We start from the raw sequence: 24,616 nt of genomic DNA, 5'->3' as shown, positions 1-24,616 counted from the left end.
GAATTAGATATTAGTTATTATGACATCCAATCTGTAAAGAATAGGTCAGTTAGTGTGCTTAGGTAGCAGCTTCAATAACTGGTGGAGCCCTAAAGGCCTTGGGCTCCCGAACATTGCATTTTTTTACCCTAGGTATATAAAGCAATGTGTAAAAGAAATTAGGGTTCTCAAGCTCATTTGTTGAAAGCATTCTTTGGTGAGAGCTCTTGAGGTGTGTGGCTATGGAGTCCTTGAGCTTCTCCTTGCTCATGTGACTTGGTTAATAGTATAGTCAATGCTTATTTCTCTTTCTCTATGCCCTCTCATGCTTCTTATGATTACTAATGATGATTTGATTAGCTAGATCGTAACTAATTAATGGTTAATCCCTCTCTAATCTTGTGTAATTTCCCCTTTTTGTTTGTGTGTGCATTTAGGTTTGACTGGAGTGTGGTGCTCAATAGATCTATGTCTCTCTTTAATCTTGTGTGATTGACCTCTTTTGCTTGTGTGTGCATGTAGGTTTGATTGCTCGATAGATCTATGTGTGTGTGCTTGCGATTACTGTGTTGCATGATAGGATTAGTGTTGTGTGCGTCTTGCAATCGTTAGTGTGTGTGATTGGGTTGATTAGAGGTGAAGGGAAGTGGATGTGGAGATTGCCTTCATTGTGGCTTAGTTCCTCCATAGGCCGAGAAGCTCATCTCATAGAGTTTACCATTTGTGTTGCCATGATTAGCTCACTAACCGTGTCAGTGTTTCCATGCCCTAGCCGGGTAGCTCATCCTTTCGGATTGATAATTTTGTTGGTCAATGGAGCTATGCAACGATGGAACCCCCAACATTTGGCGTCGTTGTCGGGGATGATGGCCTACACTAGTGCAATTGTGGCATAATCGGATGTGTTTCCTCATTAATTTCCCTTGTGTGTTTATGTTTTTCTGGATTTTGGATGTGTGTGCATGAAGCAATGTGTTCATTATTCCCTAAGTTGTCACCGTATCTTGCCAATTGTGTGTTTACACACTCTAATTTCACTTTAACGCCTTGCTAATTTCACTAATTTTGCTAAATTACACACTAATTTTCTACGAAGGATTGAAGCTTTCAACCGTCAATCGATCTTTATTGGAAAGGTAATCAAGGTGGTATTCTCAACATCCCTAGAAATTAAAGATGTGTAGAATTGTGTAGAGACTCCACAATGATGATGCAATGTCAATGCCATGTTGTTGCAATGCAATGTTGATGCTATGAAAATTTTTGGATTGTTCATTTTCACGCCGTCGTAATGCCGAAATTTTCCAGATTTGGTGGCGTATGAAGTTGACAAGTTCAATTATTAATTGGTGAATGTGTGTTGCTAATTGTGTGCTTAATTGATCTAATTGCATGCTTGAATGGTCAATTGCAAGTGTGTGTGCACTAAAATCAAGTGTGTGGGAATTCTAATTGAGTGTGTGTAGGCCTAATTTTAGGTGTGTGCACTATTTTGCCCTTGTTTGTGCACCTAAAAATCAATGTGTGGTTAATGATTTTTCAATTGTGATGATTGATTTGTGTTGCGGTCATGCCCAACTAAAGATTTATGAAATCACATTGCAATTTCGACAAGATTAACCATTCTGTGTGCGCACCTAAAGATTGATAAAAACTGCCAATTATTTGTGTGTGTGTGTGTGTGTGTGTGTGTGTGTGTGTGTGTGTGTGTGTGTGTGTGTGCGCGCGCGCGCGCACGCGCGCCTAAAAAGTGCTTAATGGGCATGATTAATTCAATTTTCGATTGCATATTTGATATGTGTAATGGTTAATTGCTACATTTTAGCTCAAAACAGGGATTTACACACTCTAAATGCATCAATTTTTTACCTAATTTTGCCACTAAATTTACCGATTTAATTGCCTAGTTTGGATTTTATTGATCAAATTGTTTGGAAATTGAATTGATGTGATCTTTGTGATTTTATTTGGCTACACTAATCCCCTATGTGTGGAGAATTTTTTTTTTAAAAAAGGAAAATTTTCAGATAACTTTTGTAATTTTTTTGCTAATTTTTGCTTAATTCGATAAAAATTTGATATTTTGCGATCTTTATGAGCTATTTTGAATGTGTGCTTACGGCTTGATTTTGAGCGCATTTGGGCTTTCGTTTGTCAAATTTTAAGCGTTTTACTATTTTCGGCGGCTAGATTTATGATTTTGTCGAATCTGGCATTTTCGATAAAAACTTCTATTTTTGGTGTACTTTTGCATGTCAAAAGTGTTTGATTGTGATTGTCGATGATTTTCTAAGATTTCTAAACAAATTTGGATTTTTTGGTGATTTTTTTAATTTGCGGGTGATTTTTTAGCGTTTTGGCTAATTTTGGTCCTATTTTTGGCATTTTTGTACAATTGAATAATAAAAAAACGGGATTTTGAGCTTCGACACCTTGCCTTGCGGCGCATAAAAGTTCCTCGTCGGTGGACAAATCTTCACGGTCTGTTGGGATAGTTTTCATCGACATTAAAATACTCTTCTTCTTCTTCTCTCTCCGGGTGAACCCCCCCCCCAATACAACCGAGGTGTTAATCCGTGAAAAGATTCAAGCGTTAAAGGACTGAGGGATCAAAGATGGAGACCAAACAGATTCGGTAAATGAAACACCTTTGGATACAAGAATGGTAGCCAATACAACAGATGGAATGTATTCACAAGCACCTATGCCAATTCCTGAATTGGAAGAACAATGGCCACAAGATCGGTGGGAGGATATCCGAAATAGAAAAGATGGAAGTGCAACACTTCAGTCAGCCCCTATCACGGAGATCCACCTCGAACATGAACTCTACCCAAATGATATCCGATCATTGTATGGTGATGCAGGTACAAAAATGTCGGAAGACAGCAAACCTCGATCGTTGAAAATGTTACCTTCATTCATCGGCAACCATAAAAGCAAATCAGAAGTTAAAAAAGTACCATCTCAATGGAAAGCTAATCTTAAGATGATGGATACCAAAACTCTTCATGAGGTAATGTCATCCCCTATCTGTTGTACACTAACTCTATCAGAGTCACTGCATATAAGACCTCATCTTTGGGAAGAGGTGGGAATTTTTTTTGGAGAAAATAGGGCTAGTAATTCCGCCACCAATTGTTTCTCCAGAAACACTAACAATGAATAACCAACCTCGAAACAAATTAAACATGAGCCGGTACTAGTGAACAACGTAGGAGACTATTGTGAAGGAGAAGAAGGAAACACGGCCTTGCCTGTGGAGTACAAAGAAGTAAAATCGGTAGCAATACTGGTGGATAGTGGAGCCGGAATTGGCATAGCCACCAAAGCAATGTGGAAAAAAAAGGAAAAAAGGGAAAAATAATAAAAATAAAATAAAAATCCAATAAAAAAATTTAAAAAGGGATTATAAAATCACAAAAATTAAAAAAATCATTAAAAATTCACAAAAAAATAAAAACCTCATAAAGAATTCATTAAAAAATCAAAATATCCACAAAAAAATAAAAACCTCATAAAAACTTCATACAAAATCGAAAACAATTCATAGATAAATCACAAAAATTATAAAAATTTCACAAAACTCAAAAAAAATCTTTGAAAAAAAACTGACTCGAAAAATCCCAATAAATCATAAAAATTTCATAGAACCTTCAAAAAAGCCAAAAAGAGACAAAAAAGCAAAAAAGAAAAGCCGAGAGTGTCCCACATCGAGAAAACAGCACAAATCGAGCAAGTAAAAAAAAAACAAATCCAAGAAGATTACACCACGCAAAGTGAATCAGAATAGCCAAAAAAAAGCGAGAAAACGATCAACTCGAAGCAGTGGAGCGTTAAGCAAATTTCAAAATTTTGCATGCTAGAAATTGGCAAGTGCAAGTAATTGCACTGAAAATTGAGCATCCAACGGAACAACAGGGACAAATCACGGTGGATTGCAGATTAGGCTATTCAGAGCCCATATTTTAATCATTTCAAGGGATGCAATCAATTCTGAAACTTTTAAGCTAGAGTTAATCAACTCTTGTGAGTCTGAAGAGCAATCAACTGCAAAAGTGCTTTGGTTATAGCAGTGTTATCAAACCCGAGGAGGAGAAATTTTGCTAATCAATACCAGAATTTAATAGGAGACAGTTTTTACAGAACAAGTTGACATGGACTCAAATCGAGCCGAGAGTTCAAGTACAGCAGAGCAAGCTAGTAGCATTGGCAACGCAGGTACAAGTGCAACAAAGCAGATTTTACAGCTATATAGCTACAATGGAGATAAGGTCTTATATGCAGATTCAGAAGGCCATAGATACTTGATGAGCAGTAAAAGCAGCACAAGAGCCAAGATCCTGTTGATCAGAGTAAAGCCAGATTTAGAGAACTCCCAAATGTTCACAGACTTCAGTGGAGCCAGGTATTGCAATGTAACATTTAATGGTCTAGTAACTTGTGTGTAGCGAAAAATAGCATGAACATAGTGAGCATTTCATTAGAATAGATTCCTAATGAGAATAACAAGAGTGCTTGGGTGGAGACAGCAACAAAAAGTATAACACCTAGTTAGATAGCATGAACAATACTTCAAAAGAGAGAGAAATTAAGCAATTGACAACATTTGAGGACCGGATTTGCATGGAGCCGGTCCCCCCTCCAAAAGGCTTTGTATTATGGTTTCTCCCATCAAGAGAGACATTTTACAATACAATTCTTTGTGTTCCTTCAATACTAGCTAGTGCAATGAAGATGGAAACTTCAAGCACTAACCAAAACACTTATCAAACACAACATCGATTCCCTCACGGTCTCAGACCCAAGACCTCACACACCTTCAAAGATGGTGAGAGCTAGCGGGGTATGAGAGTAGATTGAGAGGAATATGGAGTAGTCTTACGGGAAAGATGTACATCTCCTCACATAATCACTCATATTAGCATAGCTTAGCTTAGTAATTAGCATGGTAGAGGAGATGAGCATGCATTGAAGCTTGGCTCTTGGTTGGATTTGCATCACAAAGCCAACAGTTGTTGGTGTGGGCCTACCTTCTTACAAGCTTGGAGTAGGTGATAAGCTTTCCATTAAAGCTTGAGAAGAGAGAGAGAGAGAGAGAGAGAGAGAGAGAGAGAGAGAGAGAGTCTTCTTACTCTACACATGGGCTTGTGTGAGTGTGTGTGGATAATGGCCTTTGAAAAATCAGCCCCCTCTCTTCTTATTGGTTATTTTATTAAGTGTTTTTAAGTTAATTAAACTAGATTTACTCTAGCCTAATTCTCATTGGTCCACCTCCATGGCCACCCAATAGGATTTGAGTACACCTTATGGGCATCTGGCCTAGGCAGCTGACATGTGTCCCTCTTCCCCCTTGTGTACAAATGAAGCTTGTGAGTGTGTGTGGGTGTTTCTCTCTCATTCGCGACTTCTTGGGCTCGCCCCCTCCTATGTAGGGACTTGTGAAGACTTTTGTACACACAGACAAAGCATCCAAATTTCCTAAGCTTTGACGCTTGGACACAACCTTTGAATTTTGGAACCTTAGCATTTTGGAAGTCTTAATGGGCTGAACCTTAGGGTCTTTTAAGCCCATTGTTGCACATAGATCTTTTGCAGATGGCCCCCCCTTTGGATCCCTGTTTTCCCTCTTTTGGATCCCTATTGTGGCCGGTCTGCCAGCTTAACCAATATTCTAGCTTTTTCTCCCATGGCACTTCCCCATATTAAATGATCAGCTTAACATGAGAAAATCATTTAGGAGAATTAGATATTCGTTATTATGACATTACCTCTCTCTCAAAATCATAGTCGTCCTTGACTATGGGGTAGAGAAGATAAATCATATTCATTAGTCCTTTTTCTAGCGGGTAGAGGATCCCTATGTTACCCTACGACATCGTTCCCAAATGGATGACTAGTCCATTTGGCGCTTGAGAGCCTAAGCTGCCGCAAGCGTGTCTGCACATTAGTCCTATCAATCTTCCATAGTAGAGTGACAAGCTCTACTTGGTGTTCAAGAGACGTCGTCTCCGCAAACTTGATCTAAGCATGCATACTACTTCATTTTTGTTTGCAATAAATAAAAAGAGAGTCTCATAAGACAAAAACTTTGTTCATTTTTAACATTTGTACATTTGCTTACTCTTGGGAAGCATTGTAAGCATTGACAAGGTTTAGGTTATCCTTTAATTTGTATGCCTTGCATCCATCTAGCATCTTCAAAAGGATAATTCTTAAACTTAATAAGATATCATCGGATAGTCTTACCGCCTCTTAGTACCTTGTCTTCATGTCAGAGGATGGACTCGGGCTTGGACTCGGGCTACAGCACCTCTTCTTGGTCCTCGATCTCCGGTGGGTCTTCAATAGTTGGTTCTTGAGGTGGCTCTCCTTTGTAAGGCTTTAGTAGGGTCACATGAAAAGCATTGTGTATGAGCCAATGGCTGGGCAACTTGAGTTGATAGGCCATCTCGTTGATTCGCCTAAGAATTTGGAAGGGACCATAGTACCTTTTTGCTAACTTAGCATAGTACTTTTGGTGTCCCGTAGGATTCTTGCCCGTCGTGTGCCTTAATCGAGCCTTGGGAAATTTGAGTAAGACCCAATCATTTTCTTTAAAGGCTTGGTCTCTTCTGTGCTTATCAGCAGCAGCCTTTTGCCTTTGCTATGAGATAGAGATAGCATCCTTAATCTTTTGGAAAGATTCTTGTAGGTCTCGGCTATACTCATCTGCAGCAAAGATCTTCCCGTGTACCTTAAGTAGCAGGGGACTTTTTTATCTTCCCTCAATTACCTCAAAAGGTACTTTTCCCGTGGATGTATGTACAGTGTTATTGAAGGCATACTCCACTAAGGGTAAGTACTTCTCCATTGGTATCTTTGATCTACTTCCATTATATAGGCTTTTAGTAGATCGAGAATTGTTAGGTTAGCTATTTCACTTTGGCCATCCGTTTGCGGGTGATAGGCCAAAGGGAAATTTAGCCTTGTTCCTAAATTCTCAAAGAGACCCTCCCAAAAATTACTGGTCATTCTAGGATCTCTATCCGACACTATGGACATTGGCAAGCCATGGTACTTGAAGATTTGTGAAATGAAGAGGGTTGCCATTTGATGGGCTTTGATAGTCTTTTTGACAGGTATAAAATGAGCTTGTTTATTGAAACTTTCTACTATCATCCATATTCCCGTATTCCCATGGATAGACTTAGGCAATCCAAAGATAAAATCCATGGATATGCTCTCCCATGGTGAATTAGGGATTGGCAAAGGTTGAAGCAATCCAGGTTGCTTCCCTCTATCATCGTCTTTTGGCATACACACATTTAGAAACATACTCTTGTATGTTTGCTTTCATGGTAGGCCAACAGAAATATGTTTCAATCCCCTTTAGGGTAGATTGAATCCCTCTATGCCCCGCATAAGGAGGAGCATGAGATTTATACATTACTTTCTCACGTAGTGAGTTAGTAACGCATAGTCTATTACCATAGAGAAGATAACCATCTTGTAAAGTAAATGGTTCCTCTTTCTTCCCTAGTGCAAGGGCTGAAATCACATCTCTAAAATCGGGATTAATAGCATACTCATCTATCATAGCAGATAGATCATTGTGAGTTGCTATGGAAACCACATTGACTCTCGGTCATCTTGAGAGTGCATCGGCTACTTGATTATGCTTGCCAGCAATGTGAGCAATATGAAAATGAAATTGCGAAAGGAAATGTACCCACCTCATTTGTTTGTCGGAGAGCTTGGTCTGCATCATGAAGTACTTAAGACTTTGGTGATCCAATCGAAGAATGAAAGGAGTCCCCAATAAATAATGCTTCCATGAGCATAAGGCATGTAGAACTGCGAGGAGTTTTGTTTTATATATGCCTAGAGCTTGCTCAAAAGGGTCGAGCCTTTACTTTCATAGGCTATGGTGTGCCCTTCTTGGAGCAAAACAGCTCCAAGGCAATCACCACAAGCATCACATTGGACCTCTGATGGCTTTGAGAGATCCGGTAGTGTAAGCACAGGTTGAGAGATAAGCTTTTCGAAAGCATTGTTCTCCTTGGCAGACCATGTATACCTAAGGTTTTTCATTGTTAGGTCATGTAATGGTCCTGCTATTAGGGAGAACTTTTCTATGAAGAGTCTATAGTATGCACATATACCTATAAAGCTTCTTAGTTCATGAAGATTCCTTGGTTTAGGCCATCCTTTTATTACCTCTAATTTTGATGGATCCATTTGGATGCCATCTTGAGAGATAATGTGACCTAAATACTGAATCTCTTGTAAGAAAAATTCACTTTTCTTTCGATTAACATAAAGTTTATTTTCTCTTAGAACTTGAAATATTACCTGAAGGTGTTGCTTGTGTTCGTCTAATAAATTAGAGTAGATGATGACATCATCAAAGAGCACTCCAGAAAAGGTTTGGTGAGGCTTGAATAGCTTCTCCATCAAGCGGTTGAATGTGGTTGGTGCATTGGTCAAGCCAAAAGGCATGACAATGTATTTGTAAAGACCAAACATAGTGCAAAATGCGGTCTTTATAATGTCTTGATCAACTATCTTTATTTGATGATAGCCACTAGTTCAATTCTATTGAAGTAGGTGGACCCTTGTAGCTTATCAAATAGGTCTTCTACCCGTGGAACGGGAAACCTATTCTTGATAGTGATCCTATTTAGTGCTCTATTGTCGACACACATATGATATATGCCGTCTTTCTTTTGCACTAATAGCACAAGAGAACAAAATGGAGATGATCTAGGCCTAGCCATGCCCTTCTCAACTAACTCATGCACTTGCCACATAATCTCCTCTTGTTGATCTTGAGAAACTCTACAAGGAGGTTTGTTAGGCGGTGAGCTTCCTAGAAGAAGTTCAATTGCATGGTCATCATTGCCTCGTTTAGGAGGTAGCTCACAAGGGATGTCATCAATAAAGACATCTTGAAACCCCTTGAGAAAATTGGATAACTCTAATTCTTTTTTACTGTGTATATTTTCTTTTGCTAAAACATTAGATTCGTTTTGAGAGTCTTTAACAAAAATCATGTACACAGAAATAGAGGTCTTTATTGACTTATTGAAAGCTTGCGTATGTACAATGGGTATGGTGTTACCCATTTCCTTCGCATCTATGTACATATCTTTTTCCCTGAACCTAAAGGAGATTCTCCTTTCAGGGAATTTAACATTGACAGCCATGCGATCAAACCATGGTGCCCCTAGAATTACATCCTCATGCTTGAGAGGAGAGATAAAGAAGTCCTCTTTGTCCACATAGCTTTGGACATGAAGCCTCAATTTACCGATTAAGGGAGTGACTGAAGCTTCTTGCCCCTTGAAAGCACCGCTGGGTAGATATCGTAAGCTTGCATGCCTAGCTTGGTGGCCAACTTTGTGGATATGAAATCGTGAGTAGAACCAAGGTCAAAGAGAATAAAAGCATCATGTTCTCTTACCGTTCCCCAAGCATGGCATAGAGGAGATCCTTTGTGGTGAGTTTCCTCCTCTTGGATTTCAACCAAGGTAGCTCTAGGAGGCTCATGGGGGGTGTTCTTTTGGGGACAAGCGCGGTACGCATGCCCTTGCTCGCCGCACCTGAAACAACGGTTATCCTTGCGATAACGCTCAAGCTCTTCAAGAGAGAGTTTTTTTTTGCCTTTGTAAACTCCCTTCTCTTTAGCTTTGTTGGAGTTTCTCTTGGGAGACTTTTGGACATTGTCCTTCCCCTTAGGCTCATTGGAACCCTTGTTTTCTGTGGGCTTAAAATTTCTTTTAGCCCCCGTTTGGAAATTGATTCGAGAAGCCACCATAGTATGGTGTATAACCACCGATATGGTGCGTGGCCTTTGAGAGTTAACATACTCTACCATTTCTTCAGTTAAACCCGCACAAAATTTTTGCTTTTGCTCTCCAAAATCCAACTTTTGGAAGACAGTGGCTTTGCGTTGTAAGTCCCAAAACTTGTCCACATATTTGTGAATGGATTCGTAGGGAGAGAGCTTCAAGCTTCGCCATTCGGTGGGTACTTTGTCTTTGGCATCGGTGGCCAAAAACTGCTTCATAATGGAAGCTCTTAAATCTTTCCATGTTTGTAGCTTCACCGTTGGCCCGTAGGCTAGACCACCATTGTCTGGCGGAATTTTGAAAGTGCATAGCTACATCGTGTAGCTTAGAGGACTCCGTGAAGCCCTCATCTCCAAACGCAACATCGAATCATTGGATAAAGTCCAAGACTTTGTCCGTAGCACCAAAGGTGCCATCGTAGGTAAGGAAAGAGATGCTCTTACCTCCCTCTTTGAACTGCTTGAGCTTGGATGACCTCTTCCACGTGGCATAGGATTTCCTATGGCCTCTTCTTTTTTATGGTTCAAAGGTTGCACCGTCACTTTCTTCAGAAGGTGAAGAATTTGAGGAAGATGGAGAAGAGGGTGACCTCTTTCTTGCCTAGATCTTCTTTGTCTTTACCATCACTTTCATAAGAGGAAGAGGATGAAGAAGATGGAGAAGAGGGTTTCCTCTTTCTCGCCTTTTTCTTCTCTTGATTTTTGTCATCCCTCTTTGAATTATGGTGTGGAGAAGCGTGAGATGGTCTTCTCCGTTTTGGAGGTGATGGAGAGCGTTTAGCGCGCCATCTTCGTGGAGCCATCTCCGATGAGCTGGCAGGAGACTCACTTCTTTCTCGTTCCTTTGGTGGGGGCTCTTGAATTCTCCTTTGAGAAAGAGATGCGTCATCAAGGAGCAAATTTTTGAGCCCTTCATATGGATCTTCTTCTTCTTCTTGAATCGTAGAGAGGCCTCTTTTGGAAGTCTCGCAAGGAGGCTTCCTAGGTGCTCTCTCGTCATGGTGGGGAGCTTGGAGAATCCCATGAGCACGAAGCTGCCATTGCACTTCACTTTGGAGGGATGGATTGCCCATGGCTTGTTGAAGCCTAGAAACAAGATAGTTAACAAGCATCGGGCCATCATTAGTAGCCTGCTCATTAGCAAAATCAAAGTTATCAACATTAATTTCACTCTCTTTACTATTGTCAGCCATTCTCACAACTTTTAGGTATAAAATTTTTAGGTGTACTTTGGCACTTCAAGCCTTAGTTTCTACTCATGTTTACCCCTTTAGAAAAAGCACTCAAACTACTATACCCGTGGCTCGAATACCATTAATTGCAAGGAATAGAAGAGAGGGTCGTTCAACACCAAAATAGCATCGGCTCCTGTCAAGATTCTAATAGCTCAATAGTGGTTAAGTCGTAGGCAAGCCCCGTAGGACTCCATTATTAAGACCATAGCTCTCGACGGTGATGTCCCCTTAACTACACAAAGGCAGGCGCACTGCATGTTGGGGTATAGGCGTCTGTGCCTTGCCCGGCCGCCCAGTGTCTGGGCGCCCACTGACTTGTATACCTTATACATAGCATAAGTGTATAGGGGGCTGCTCACTCTTAGAGTCTCCCCACCCACATCGTGTCTGTCTCCTTCTCTCTCTCTCTCACTCTCCGTCTGTGGTGCTCCCCGATCCCCTTCAATTGGTATCAGAGCTATGGTGACCGCGGAGAGCACGACGGCTTTGAGAGCTTCGAGGCGATAGCTCGCTCGCTCTCGACGGTGGAGTTCGATCGTGGAGTTTCACGGAGAGAGATTTTAGCTTGAGGAGCATTGTCTTTGGAGCTTAGGACCTTGGTGTGGTCAAGCTTGGTCGAGGAGGCGGTTGCGGCTTCCTTGGTGAGAGGAGCTTTTGAGCTCAGTGGAGCTCGTTAGAGAAGTGCTCGGCGGAGGAGAGCTTGACATTCGAGTGCTTGGATGCTGTTGTGGCAGAGCTCTTGTGTTGGAGCTTGCATTGAGAGGACATTGCATCACGCAGAGTGGAGCAGGAGCAAGTTCAAAACTGTGTGCAGCTCGTTTTTGCCATTTTCGGGCTCTAAAACGCAGTTTTTTGCGTAGCTCCGTCATACAGAGTCAGATCTACATGATCCAGGAGTCTAGGTCAGGGTTTTGGCACGCTCCGGACGCGATGCTTTCACACCCGGACTCGGATACATATGATCCAGGAGTCTACCTTGGGGTTTTGGCATGCTCCGGACGCGCTCGTCATATCAGAATTTTAAAATTCTGAACGCTGAATTTTCTGCAGCAGCAGTTGTTTATTGTGTGTCGAGGATTCCACACATGGTTTGCTCTCAGATGTGAGAGTGATATTTGCTGCAAGTTTCCTCACAGGTGGGAGGATACGATGTATGCCTTATGTGGTTTGATGCTCAGGGAGACTAATGTGATTGCATTTTGAGCTCGGCAATGTATGCCTCGAGCATGTTTTTTGGCAGTCACAGGTAGAGCATATATTTGTGTACTAGATTTGCAGGTGTTTGCAATGATGTATGCAAAGTGTGGAGATTGGTGCATGCATTTGGAGTACGGTTTGATGCGCTTTGGTTGCTCATGGTTTTGAGCGTGGTGTCAGTTTGGTTACTGGTTTTGTGGCCGTTTTACTGACGAAACTCTGGCGAAATTTTCCCAGGAGTTTTATGCGCATCATTTATGCGATCTAGGTAGAGATTGCGGGTTGCACTCAACATTTGCGTGCGGTGTTCTCTGCAGGTGGGAGATTTGTGCGTGTGTATGCATCGATACCGCACAGTGTGGGCTTGGTGATTAGCTCACAGATTGCAGTGTGATACTAGAGCAGGCGAGGCTTGTATTGACATTGCGGGAGCTCTATTTTGGAGTGTGTCTCACAGGTTTTACATTGTGTTTCTGGCCATATTGGTAGACAGTTTCCAGGTGTTGTTGGTGAGGTGGTTTTGCTTTCTAGTTTGCTACATTGTGCTCATGGCAGAGACAGGTGATCGATCAGATTGTGACCTCTCACAGATGCGCGTGTTTGATGGGTCAGACTTTGCGGCATGGAGAGAGTGTATGCTTGATGCATTGACACAGCGAGGGTTGCATCGACCATTGAGTGGTGATGTAGGTAGACCTTCAAACATGTCTGACGATCAGTGGCAGGAGCTAGAGGAGATGGCACTATCTACGCTCTCTTTGCACCTTGCGGAATCTGTATATGCTCTTGTTATGTATGAGACTACTTCGAGAGCACTTTGGCGCAGATTACATGATATGTATTATAGATCTGAGTCATCACGGACTCGTGTGAGACATGTACATTCACGAGCACGCCGACAGATGACATGTTGGTATTGTGGTCATTCTGGACACGTTAGACGGCGCTGTTTTCGTCGTATGCGACATCGTAGGAGACATGGCAGTCTCAGAGATGTATGTAGTGATGCCATGGACTCAGTTGCTTTGACAGTTGAGGCACATGTAGTGTCGGAGTATACTAGTGACGGGGATGTCACTTTTACCTCGAGCTATGCACGAGATGCTATACATGTGGATAGTGCACTCCCTTCGCAGTGGTTGCTAGACGCAGATGCTATGTTTCATGTCACGCCACATCGTGCATGGTTTTGTAGCTATTCTAGCGGGATGCTTGGCAGTGTACGTTTGACCGATGGATCGGTGCATGCGATAGCAGGTGCAGGAGATGTGAGACTGTCATTACCGAGTGGTGCATCTTACTTGTTACGACATGTGCGCTATGTACCAGATTTGACAGTGAGTTTGATCTCGATTGGTCAGCTTAGAGATTGTGGATGTCAGATTTCGCTACGAGAGCGAGATTTTGTGATGCATTTGGGTTCGCTAGTGATTGCGAGAGGTGCCAGGAGTGGTACAGGTTACCCATTGCATGTGGATCACGCGAGAGACGGTGTTGTCTCTGTGATCATGCAGCCAGGTAGACAGCGAGAGAGCAGGCGAGTCTCTTTTGCTTGTGGGTTGCAGGATGCTTTGCATGGAGTGCAGAGTAGTGAGCTTGTTGTGCACACAGTTGGGGCACGACTTGAGCAATCACACAGAGAGGTGACAGAGTCAGACATGCATGCTTTGCTAGTGACTGAGCAAAGCAGAGAGTCAGTTGTGCGAGATACTTCTATGCAGGATAGATAGGTAGAGCGGTCTTGCTCTAGTGAGTCACAACAGGAGGACGTTGTGCAAGAGTCTATGCATACGGAGTTAGAGCATGAGAGCTCTAGTGAGTCACAGCAGATTGAGTGGTCATGTTTGCAGTGGATGATTGCAGAGGAGGCTGAGATGTCAGCGATTATGCAGTCATTCCTTTCTATGCTCGACAGTGAGCATGGGGATATAGTTGTGCAGGATATGTCTTCCAGCAGACACCTAGAGCAGCTGGTTTGCTCTGAGGTTGCACGACAGGTTGATGCGTCTTTTGCGGACAGTCAGGAGATGCATGTGGCTGACACGCCTTGTCAGTCAGAGATGCCTATTGCCAGGGATATATATGTTGATGCATGCTCCGTAGAGCTAGCAGGGCCCGCTAGCATTGCATCGGCATTCGGTGGTCTCATGTATGAGATGTTGATCTTGAGACCGGATATCGCAGCTGCAGTGGGAGCATTTGCAGTTGGGGTTGTCAGTCGTTTGTTGACTGATGATGGCATAGTGCACGAGGGAGATATGCAGGTATTGTGTACATACTTGCAGTACGTGTGCGGTATGTCTGGTGGTGTATGGACTTACACGGGAGCAGGACAGCCGGATGCACACGATCACAGCCAACCAGTGGGCATCGGTTGAGAGCGGTTTTCTCTCACCTTTTGTAGTCTTTAGACTAGGTTCCCTTGCTTATAGGCACAGTCGCCTTTAAGTGGGAGGTTGTTGGGGTATAGGCGTCTGTGCCTTGCCCGGCCACCCAGTGTCTGGGCGCCCACTGACTTGTATACCTTATACATAGCATAAGTGTATAGGGGGCTGCTCACTCTTAGAGTCTCCCCACCCACATCGTGTCTGTCTCCTTCTCTCTCTCACTCACTCTCCGTCTGTGGTGCTCCCTGATCCCCTTCACTGCAAGGCTGAAAAATCCCTATTCTACTTACTCACATGCAATTACTAATACCAACCATTTATAGCTAGCTTGAGAACCTCGCTTCTTGAGCAAGAAAAGAGAAACCTTGTGCTCTGATACCAATGTAAGATTTAATGGTCTAGTAACTTGTGTGTAGCGAAAAATAGCATGAACATAGTGATCATTTCATTAGAATAGATTCCTAATGAGAATAACAAGAGTGCTTGGGTGGAGAGAGAAAAAAAAATTATAACACCTAGTTAGATAGCATAAACAATACTTCAAAAGACTGAGAAATTAAGCAGTTGACAACAGTTGAGGACCGGATTTGCATGGAGCCAGTCCCCCCTCCAAAAGGCTTTGTATTAGGGTTTCTCCCATCAAGAGAGACATTTTACAATACAATTCTTTGTGTTCCTTCAATACTAACTAGTGCAATGAAGTGTTAGAAAATAAGACGTAGCTAAATAGATTTTTGAGTAGATTACTTAATGGAGAGAGATAGATTTCACACACAAGAGATTATAGAGTAGAGAGAGAGAGAGAGAGAGAGAGTACACACGATATACGTGGTTCACCCAATGTGGGCTACGTCCACGGGAAAGCAGCCACTCAATGGCTTTAGCACTTCAAAAGAAGAAGTAGTTTACAAAGGGATTAAACCCTTGATAGAGCTCCCGCCTTGCTTCACTCTCACCACCTCACACTCACCTTGTTGCATCAACTTCACACTATGAAATGTGTATAGAAATGGCCTCCTTTTATAGGCCAAAAGAGCTGCCCTCTCTTATGAGAGACAGCCATGTGTAGCCGCCCTTGTGCGAATAAGTCCAAATCAGACCCTCCAATCCGCCCATGTGTGGCCGCCCTTGAGAAGACAAGTCCGCTTTTGAATTCGGCCATCGGCCATTGACTTCCGACCACCGGCCATCGGCCATTGACTATCGGCCACCGGCCAACCGACCGGTTGTTTTCCGATTACTTTCCAGCCGTCGTCCGGCCATAATATTCCGGTGAAAAAAAAAAGTCTTGGGGGCCTCCGCCCTCGAGGCCTCTAAAGTTGCCCCTGATTCTTGTCCGTGAACATTTTGGTTTCCGGTGAGTGATTTTCCTTCACGCACGATGGCTTCTCCTCATAATGGGGACCTTACAAATGTGCGCTTTTACCACAGAAAATTACAAGGGTAAATCAGGCTCCATACTTAATAATCTCCCACTTGGAGACTATCTCCAAACCAAACATGTGACTGCTTTCCATTCTGGCTTCTTATCCTTGAATGCCGATTGAAGATGAGAAAAATCTCAACTTCTCCTTGTTGACCACCTTTGTAAACATGTCTGCAGGATTTTTACTTGTATGCACCTTTCCTAGCTTTAGCTGTCCCTCTTCCAAAAGAGTGCGTATGAAGTTATATCTCATCTCAATGTGCTTTGTCCTTGAATGAAAGGCTGAGTTCTTCGCAAGATGGATAGCGCTTTGGCTATCACTGTACAAGACACAATTGTCTTGTTTGAATCCAAGCTCTTCTAAGAATCTGTGAAGCCACTGAATTTCTTTGCTTGCCTCCGTCATTGCTACATACTCTGTTTCCGTGGTAGAAAGTGAAACCACTTTCTGCAGCTTTGAAGCCCAGCTTACTGTTGTGCCTCCAACCGTGAACACATAGCCAGTAGTTCTCCTTCGAGTATCTTTGTCACCTTCCATATCTGCATCAGCATACCCTTCTAGAAAAATATCAGTTCCTCCAAAATACAAAGCATTTTTTGTTGTCCCTTTTAGATACCTAAGTATCCACTTCACAGCTTGCCAATGCTCTTTACCTGGGTTGTCCATGAACCTACTCACAACTCCCACTGCATGTGCAATGTCTGGCCTTGTCCAGACCATAGCATACATTAGAGAACCTACCGCTGCAGCATATGGAACTTTAGACATATAGGATATCTCCTCTTGTGTCTTTGGACACATACCCTTCGTTAGTTTAAAATGACCAGCCAAAGGTGTAGAAACTGGTTTTGCATTTTGCATTGCAAACCTTTCTAGTACCTTCTTGATGTAATCTTCTTGAGATAGCTTTATTGTCTTCTTCGTCCTGTCCCTTGATATTTTCATACCAAGTATACTCTTTGCAGCACCTAAATCTTTCATTGAAAAAGATTTGGACAGCTCCTCTTTTAGGTCTTTGATGTCCTGCATGTTAGCACTTGCAATCAAAATGTCATCAACATACAACATTAGGATGATGAATTTCCCGTCTCCCAAATTCTTCGTGTAGACGCAGTGATCCGAGTTGCATCTTGTGAATCCATAATCCAACATCCATCGATCAAACTTCAAGTACCATTGTCTTGATGCTTGATTTAAACCATACAAGCTCTTCTTTAATCTGCAAACCATTTTCTCCTTACCTTTTACTTCATACCCCTTTGGTTGAAGCATGTAGATTTCCTCCTCTAAGACACCGTGAGGGAATGCCGTATATACATCCATTTGCTCGAGATTTAGATCATGAGCACCCACAAGGCTTAAGACAAGCTTAATTGAGTTCATTTTTACAACAGGAGAAAAAATATTTCATTGAAGTCAATACCTTTCTTTTGAGAAAATCCTTTTACCACAAGCCTAGACTTGTACCTTTTCTTCCCACCTTCTTCTTCCTTCAGCTTGTACACCCATTTGTTTTGAAGTGTCCGCTTACCTTTAGGCAACTCAACCAACTCCCATGTTTGGTTGCAATGTAGTGAGTCCATCTCCACTTGCATGCTCTTCGTCCATTCTTCTTTGGATTCATGTTGCATAGCTTCTTCGTATGATTCTGGCTCTCCAGAATCTGAGATCAAGAGATGGTTGAAGGAAGGAACAAACCTTTCTAGAGGTCTACTTGCTCTTGTTGATCTTCGGGGAATACGTTGAGGCTCCTCATTTGGTTGACGTTGTTGCACATTGTCACCGTTTGCAGTCCTTGAGTCTTCACCGTCCTCAAGCTCCATGTACTCATCACCTGTTTCTTTTGTTTGTTTTCTTTCCAAGTAATCTTTGTACATATTTTGTTCGTTAAAAATTACATCCCTACTCCTTAAGATTTTACCATCTTCAGGATTCCATAGGCGATACCCAAAGTCTCCTTCTCCATAGCCAATGAAGAAACACTTTTTGGACTTTGCATCTAGCTTTGATCTTAGGCTTCTATCTATGTGCATGAAAGCCTCACACCCAAACACTTTGAGAAATGCATAATTCACCGGTTTACCTGTCAATGCCTCTTCTGGAACTCCCCCATCCAATGTCGTTGAGGGTGACCGATTGATTAAGTACACAGACGTACTTACAGCTTTCGCCCAAAGCTCAAGCGGTAGGCCTGCATGTAGCCGCATGCTTCGTGCTCGTTCCATGATTGTCCTGTTCATCCTTTCCGAAATCCCATTTTGTTGAGGTGTCCTTGGGGTTGTCCTTTGCCTCCGAATGCCATTGTTAGCACAAAAGCTTTCAAACGTTTGGTTGTAATATTCGCCTCCATTGTCGGATCTGAGGCATTTAACCTTGGTACCTGTTTCATTCTCCACAAAGGCTTTCCACCTTTGAAATATGGGAAATACATCGGATTTATTCTTCATGACATAAACCCATGTTTTTCTAGTCGCATCGTCTATGAATGTTACATAGTACAATGAGCCACCAAGTGATGGTGTACTTGCAGGACCCCAAACATCAGAATGAACCAACTCAAGTTTGTTATTTTTTCTTTCATTTCCTGATTTTTGAAATTTTACCCTCTTTTGTTTACCATAAACATAATCTTCACAAAACTCTAAGTCCACTTCTTTCAAACCTGGTAGAAGCTTCTTTGTTTGAAGGATTTGCATTCCTTTGGAACTCATATGCCCAAGTCGGTAGTGCCACACCGCACTGTCAACTTCTGTAGTTGCTGCACAAGCTGAAGGTTGCGTGCTAACAGTACACAAGTAAAGTGTACCGACTTTTTCTCCCTTGGCAACCACCAAAGATCCCTTTGAGATCTTCCACCGTTTGTTTCCGAATGCAATGTTGTGACCTTCATCGTCCAATTGTCCTGTAGAGATCAAACTTTTGCGAAGAGAAGGAACATGCCTAACATCTTTAAGCTTCCATTCATTTCCGTTAGCAGTTTTGACAGAAACTGTACCTTTTCCGACAATCTCACAAGCTCATCATCTCCCAAGTATACATACCCAAAATTACCTTTGGTGTAGTCTTGGAAATGTTGCTTGTGTGGTGTCGCATGGAATGAAGCCCCGGAATCTACTATCCAGGAATTAGACACATTGTCTAATGAGAGAATTAGAGCATCTTGCTCTACTTTACCTGCCACATTGGCCTCCGATGTTGGCTTGTTGTCTTGAGACTCTGTCTCCTTCTTCTTCTTGGACCAGCAATCCTTCTTGACGTGGCCCTTCTTGCCGTAGTTCCAACATTCAAGAACTGACTTTGTGCGTGACTTGCTCCGCCTTGAGCGATCATGACCCTTTTGGTTTTTGAACCTCTCCTTAGGCCTTCCTCTTGTTTCCACTGATAGTGCAGCACTTGATGATTCTCTTGTGCTTCTCCTTCGCATTTCCTCGCTTAGGAGAACACCCACAACATCATCAAACTTAAGAGTATTTGTGCCAGAGATAGAATTACTTACAGCCATCACAAGGTTGTTCCAACTATCCGGTAGAGATGATAGTATAAGGAGAGCTCGCACTTCGTCATCGAAATTGATTTTCACTGATCGAATTTGGCTTATGTTTGTGTTAAAGTCATTTAGGTGTTCTGCAACTGAACCATTCTCTGCCATCTTTAGATTGAACAAGCGCTTCATAAGAAATACCTTATTGGATGCCGATGGTTTCTCGTAGAAGTTGTCAAGTGACTTCATCAAGTCCTCCGTGGTCTTCATCTTCGAAACATTGAAGGCCACCGTTGACGCCAAGCTTAACCGGATTGTTCCCAGTGCCTTTCGATCAAGGAAAATCCATGCTTCATCTGCCATTGTTGCGGGCTTCTTCGCAAGACCGCCTAGTGGCAAATAGAGGTCCTTCTGGTAGAGATAGTCTTCAATCTGCATCTTCCAATGTTGGTAGTTTTTGCCGTTGAACTTCTCAATCTTGAGCTTCCCTTCCTCCTCCATAACTCCCACTCAATTCAAGGAATCCTTTCCTTGAGATAATTTAGCTACGAGCAAACCTTGCTCTGATACCAGTTGTTAGAAAATAAGACGTAGCTAAATAGATTTTTGAGTAGATTACTTAATGGAGAGAGATAGATTTCACACACAAGAGATTATAGAGTAGAGAGAGAGAGAGAGTACACACGATATACGTGGTTTACCCAATGTGGGCTACGTCCACGGGAAAGTAGCCACTCAATGGCTTTAGCACTTCAAAAGAAGAAGTAGTTTACAAAGGGATTAAACCCTTGATAGAGCTCCCGCCTTGCTTCACTCTCACCACCTCACACTCACCTTGTTGCATCAACTTCACACTATGAAATGTGTGTAGAAATGGCCTCCTTTTATATGCCAAAAGAGCTGCCCTCTCTTATGAGAGACAGCCATGTGTAGCCGCCCTTGTGCGAATAAGTCCAAATCGGACCCTCCAATCTGCCCATGTGTGGCCGCCCTTGAGAAGACAAGTCCGCTTTTGAATTCGGCCACCGGCCATTGACTTCCGACCACCGGCCAACTAACCAGTTGTTTTCCGATCACTTTCCGGCCGCCGGCCGGCCATAATATTCCGGCGAAAAAAAAGTCTCGGGGGCCTCCGCCCCCGAGGCCTCTAAAGTTGACCCTGATTCTTGTCCGTGAACATTTTGGTTTCCGGTGAGTGATTTTCCTTCACGCACGATGGCTTCTCCTCATAATGGGGGCCTTACAAATGTGCGCTTTTACCACAGAAAATTACAAGGGTAAATCAGGCTCCATACTTAACATGAAGATGGAAACTTCAAGCACTAACCAAAACACTTATCAAACACAACATCAATTTTCTCACGGTCTCAGACCCAACACCTCACACACCTTCAAAGATGGTGAGAGCTAGCGGGGTATGACAGTAGATTGAGAGAAAGAAGGAGTAGTCTTACGAGAAAGATGTACATCTCCTCACATAATCGCTCATATTAGCATAGCTTAACTTAGTGATTAGCATGGTAGAGGAAATGAGCATCCATTGAAGCTTGGCTCTTGGTTGGATTTGCATCACAAAGCCAAGAGTTGTTGGTGTAGGCCTCCCTTGTCACAAGCTTGGAGTAGGTGATAAGCTTTCCATTAAATCTTGAGAAGAGAGAGAGAGTCTTCTTACTCAACACATGAGCTTGTGTGAGTGTGTGTGGATAATTGCCTTTGAAAAATCAGCCCCCTCTCTCTCTTGGTCGATCCCTCTTGCTTTTTGCTCTTGCTAGCACCTCATTGGACCTAACCGATAGGATTTCAAGAGCATAAGTTATAGCCTTCTGACATGTGTCCCCCTTTCCCCTTTTGTGAGAGCTTTAGGTAATTAATTAATTCAACTAAACTCTCATTGGACCCTTTGCCTCCTGGCCAATAGGAATCAGGCAAGCCATTAGGCTACTGAATGCTCATTGGACCCCTTGGGAGACTATCCAATAGTCTTCAAGAGAGCTTAATTCCTATTGGTTCTTTTATTAAGTGCTTTTAAATTAATTAAACTAGATTTAATCTAGCCTAATTCTGATTGGTCCACCTCCATGGCCATCCAATAGGATTTGAGTACACCTTATTGGCATCTGGCCTAGGGAACTGACATGTGTCCCTCTTTCCCCTTGTGTACAAATGAAGCTTGTGAGTGTGTGTGGGTGTTTCTCTTGCATCCCCTACTTCTTGGGCTCGCCCCCTCCTATGTAGGGACTTGTGAAGACTTTTGTACACGCAGACAAAGCATCCAAATTTCCTAAGCTTTGACCCTTGGACACAACCTTTGAATTTTGGAACCTTAGCATTTTGGAAGTCTTAATGGGTTGAACCTTAGGGTCTTTTAAGCCCATTGTTGCTTATAGATCTTTTTCAGATGGCCCCCCCTTTGGATCTCTATTTTCCCTCCTTTGGATCCCTACTGTGGCCGGTCTGACAGCTTAACCAATATTCTAGCTTTTTCTCCCATGGCACTTCCCCATATTAAATGATCAGTTTAACATGAGAAAATCATTTAGGAGAATTAAATATTAGTTATTATGACATGCAAACTCAAAGATAAAGTGCAAATAAAAGTTCAGAAAATCATCCCAAGTGTTTATCTAGAAATCTGCAAAGGACAGCCAAACATACAGTTGATGCATATGCAATTAGGATCATTGTACATGGATTATAGTGGTTAGATGTATGATTGAGAACCAGAATTGCAAGATCCAACAGATCAACCAATAGAAGTCAGTCTACTTAGAGAACCAAGCCAAAGACGGTATAAAGGTCAAGATGGAGCAGTCTACAGCTTGATGCTTAGTGTTTTAAAATAAAATGCCGACAACTTGGAAAGCATAGAAACAGAAACTTCTAGCTAGAGCTTGACATGACAGAACCAAATGAAATATCACCAGTCATGGCGTATTGCTCAGATTGTGGACAAAAAGGTGGACATTTTTTTGAAGATTGTCCAAGAAATCCAGCCAACAAGGACACATCAACCGCCAAGCAAGGTACAGATAAAATTGGAAATGCGAATCTTGATATAAAAGCATTTAACTTGTCACTTTTAATGCAATTGGATGATTTTGCATTACCACTAGAAGCACCAGTAAAAACACTGCAAGTTCAAAATCAGCATAAAGATGCACAGGCACCTGAAAAGCTTAAAATTGATTCTTTGAGCAAAAAATTCTTCCATGAATTTGTTCAAGGTGTCCAGATGTCACCAAATGTTGAAAAGACTATTAGGTTTGCAAATGATTCTGCATCCACTGCCACAAGTGTGCATTCATTCACGAGTCTAAGGGACACATCAAACAGAATGTTGTTAGCTTTGTATGGCACCCATAATTCATATGCACACTATGTAGACCAAAAAGGAAAATTGTACAAAAAGCATCAACCAGTGTTTGAACGGCTCACATACCAACTCATGTAGAAGTGTGTCCAGTGATAGATCAAAAAGGATGGTTCATTTCATAGGAAAGAATCTACTATAGCTCATCCTCTCTAGAGCTGAAGGATATTACCCGAGTGAACCCAAAAATTTGTGCAGAGCCAAACTCTCCTCCATCGGAAATTAAGCTTCGACATTGTAACCCAACGAGCATATAATTTGACCAAAACAGTCGTAGATATAGACGAGAGTCTAGCATCTATGATGCCTTGGGTCTTGAAACCACAGAAGCTCATATCATAGGAGACCCATGGGATAGACAATATGAGGGCAAAGATAATTCTATCTACAGCTTAACTTGGGGAATAATTTGTCATGTTTCACGGAGATACATAGGAAACTATGCAGAAGGTCTACAGATGCCAACCATCAACATTGCTACCCAAAGTGTACCTTCACAATCTCAAAAAGTGAGATTAAATCAGAGGCAAACAATTTGAACTCTTACAATGAAGTAGGCTATGGTGATCACCCTAGGAAGGAGGGAGCTGTAAATTCATCAAGCTCAGCTTATGTACCAGGAACCACAATGTTAGTTAGAAGCCCTAGAGCCTCTATTCAACAGACCCCTTCAAGGCAGAAACCATTGAAAGATCATATGGTTGTTGGAAGTTTCCAATTGACCCAGGTTCCCTTAGAATCTGCAGGCAAATGCCTCTATGAAGATCATCAAGGACAAAAGTTTCAGTTGATCTCCACAAGTTAGAGTCAAAAGCCAACAAATCCAATAGTGTCCAAACATTTACATGTGATCAAGCTCACATATGCATATCAAGATACACATGGTAATGAATATCAACAAGATCATGACCTTGTACAAACCCCTATGGATGGTACGGCTGAAGTCAAAGACTATCTAAAGATGATGCAAAGTCTCAAGCTGCTAGAATAGATGACAAAAAAGTCAAAGTCAATGAAAGCTAAAGTCCATAAGGATACACAAAGGTCACCACCAAAATCTCCTCCAAAGAGACAGATTCTACCAGAAAGTACAATGGATCTTCTAAGATCAATGGTTACTTAGATGCAGACAGATAATGCTCAACAATTGTAAACAAAAAGTGCAGTATCCAACGTAAGCAAGTGGCCAAAGCAAAGAAAATGCAGATAAAGCTCAAAAAGTACAATGGATCTTCTAAGATCAATGGTTACTCACATGCAGGCAGATAATGCTCAACAATTGCAAACAAAAAGTGCAATATCACAGGCATACACGTCGACATCAACGGAAGCAAGTGGTCAAAGCAAAGAAAATGCAAATAAAGATCAACCAAAGGACATTGCCACAACAAAAGCAATTGATACTAAAAGAAATCCTAAGACGATCAAGTACAACATTGTTGGTGAAAACGAAGAAAAACTGTCAAGTACAACATTGTTGGTGAAACGAAGAAAAACTGTCAAGTGAGGTAAAGCTAGATTTTCATATAGACAAGAATATCATGTCGTTTTGCACTTGGAAAAGATGTGGCCAACCACAACTTGAAGATGCTCCTGAATTGGTGAGCATATCAAGAAACAAACGAGCAGAATGCTGGGGAATCATCTCCACTACCATTGAAGTAAGTTCATAGATCGTCATAGCTCAATTCCATGTGATCACAACAAA

General features: G+C 42.1%; 1 pseudogene; it reads left to right on the top strand.

Moving 5' to 3' along the window:
- Window positions 1-24,415, top strand: part of LOC147445998 (uncharacterized) — a 107,364-nt pseudogene extending 82,949 nt beyond the window's left edge.
- Window positions 24,416-24,616: the final 201 nt, after the last annotated feature.

The sequence above is a fragment of the Adiantum capillus-veneris genome, chromosome 12, assembly GCF_014529385.1.
Source record: "Adiantum capillus-veneris isolate H3 chromosome 12, ASM1452938v2, whole genome shotgun sequence".
Lineage (NCBI taxonomy): Eukaryota > Viridiplantae > Streptophyta > Polypodiopsida > Polypodiales > Pteridaceae > Adiantum > Adiantum capillus-veneris.
This window is presented reverse-complemented; position numbering and strand designations above follow the sequence as displayed.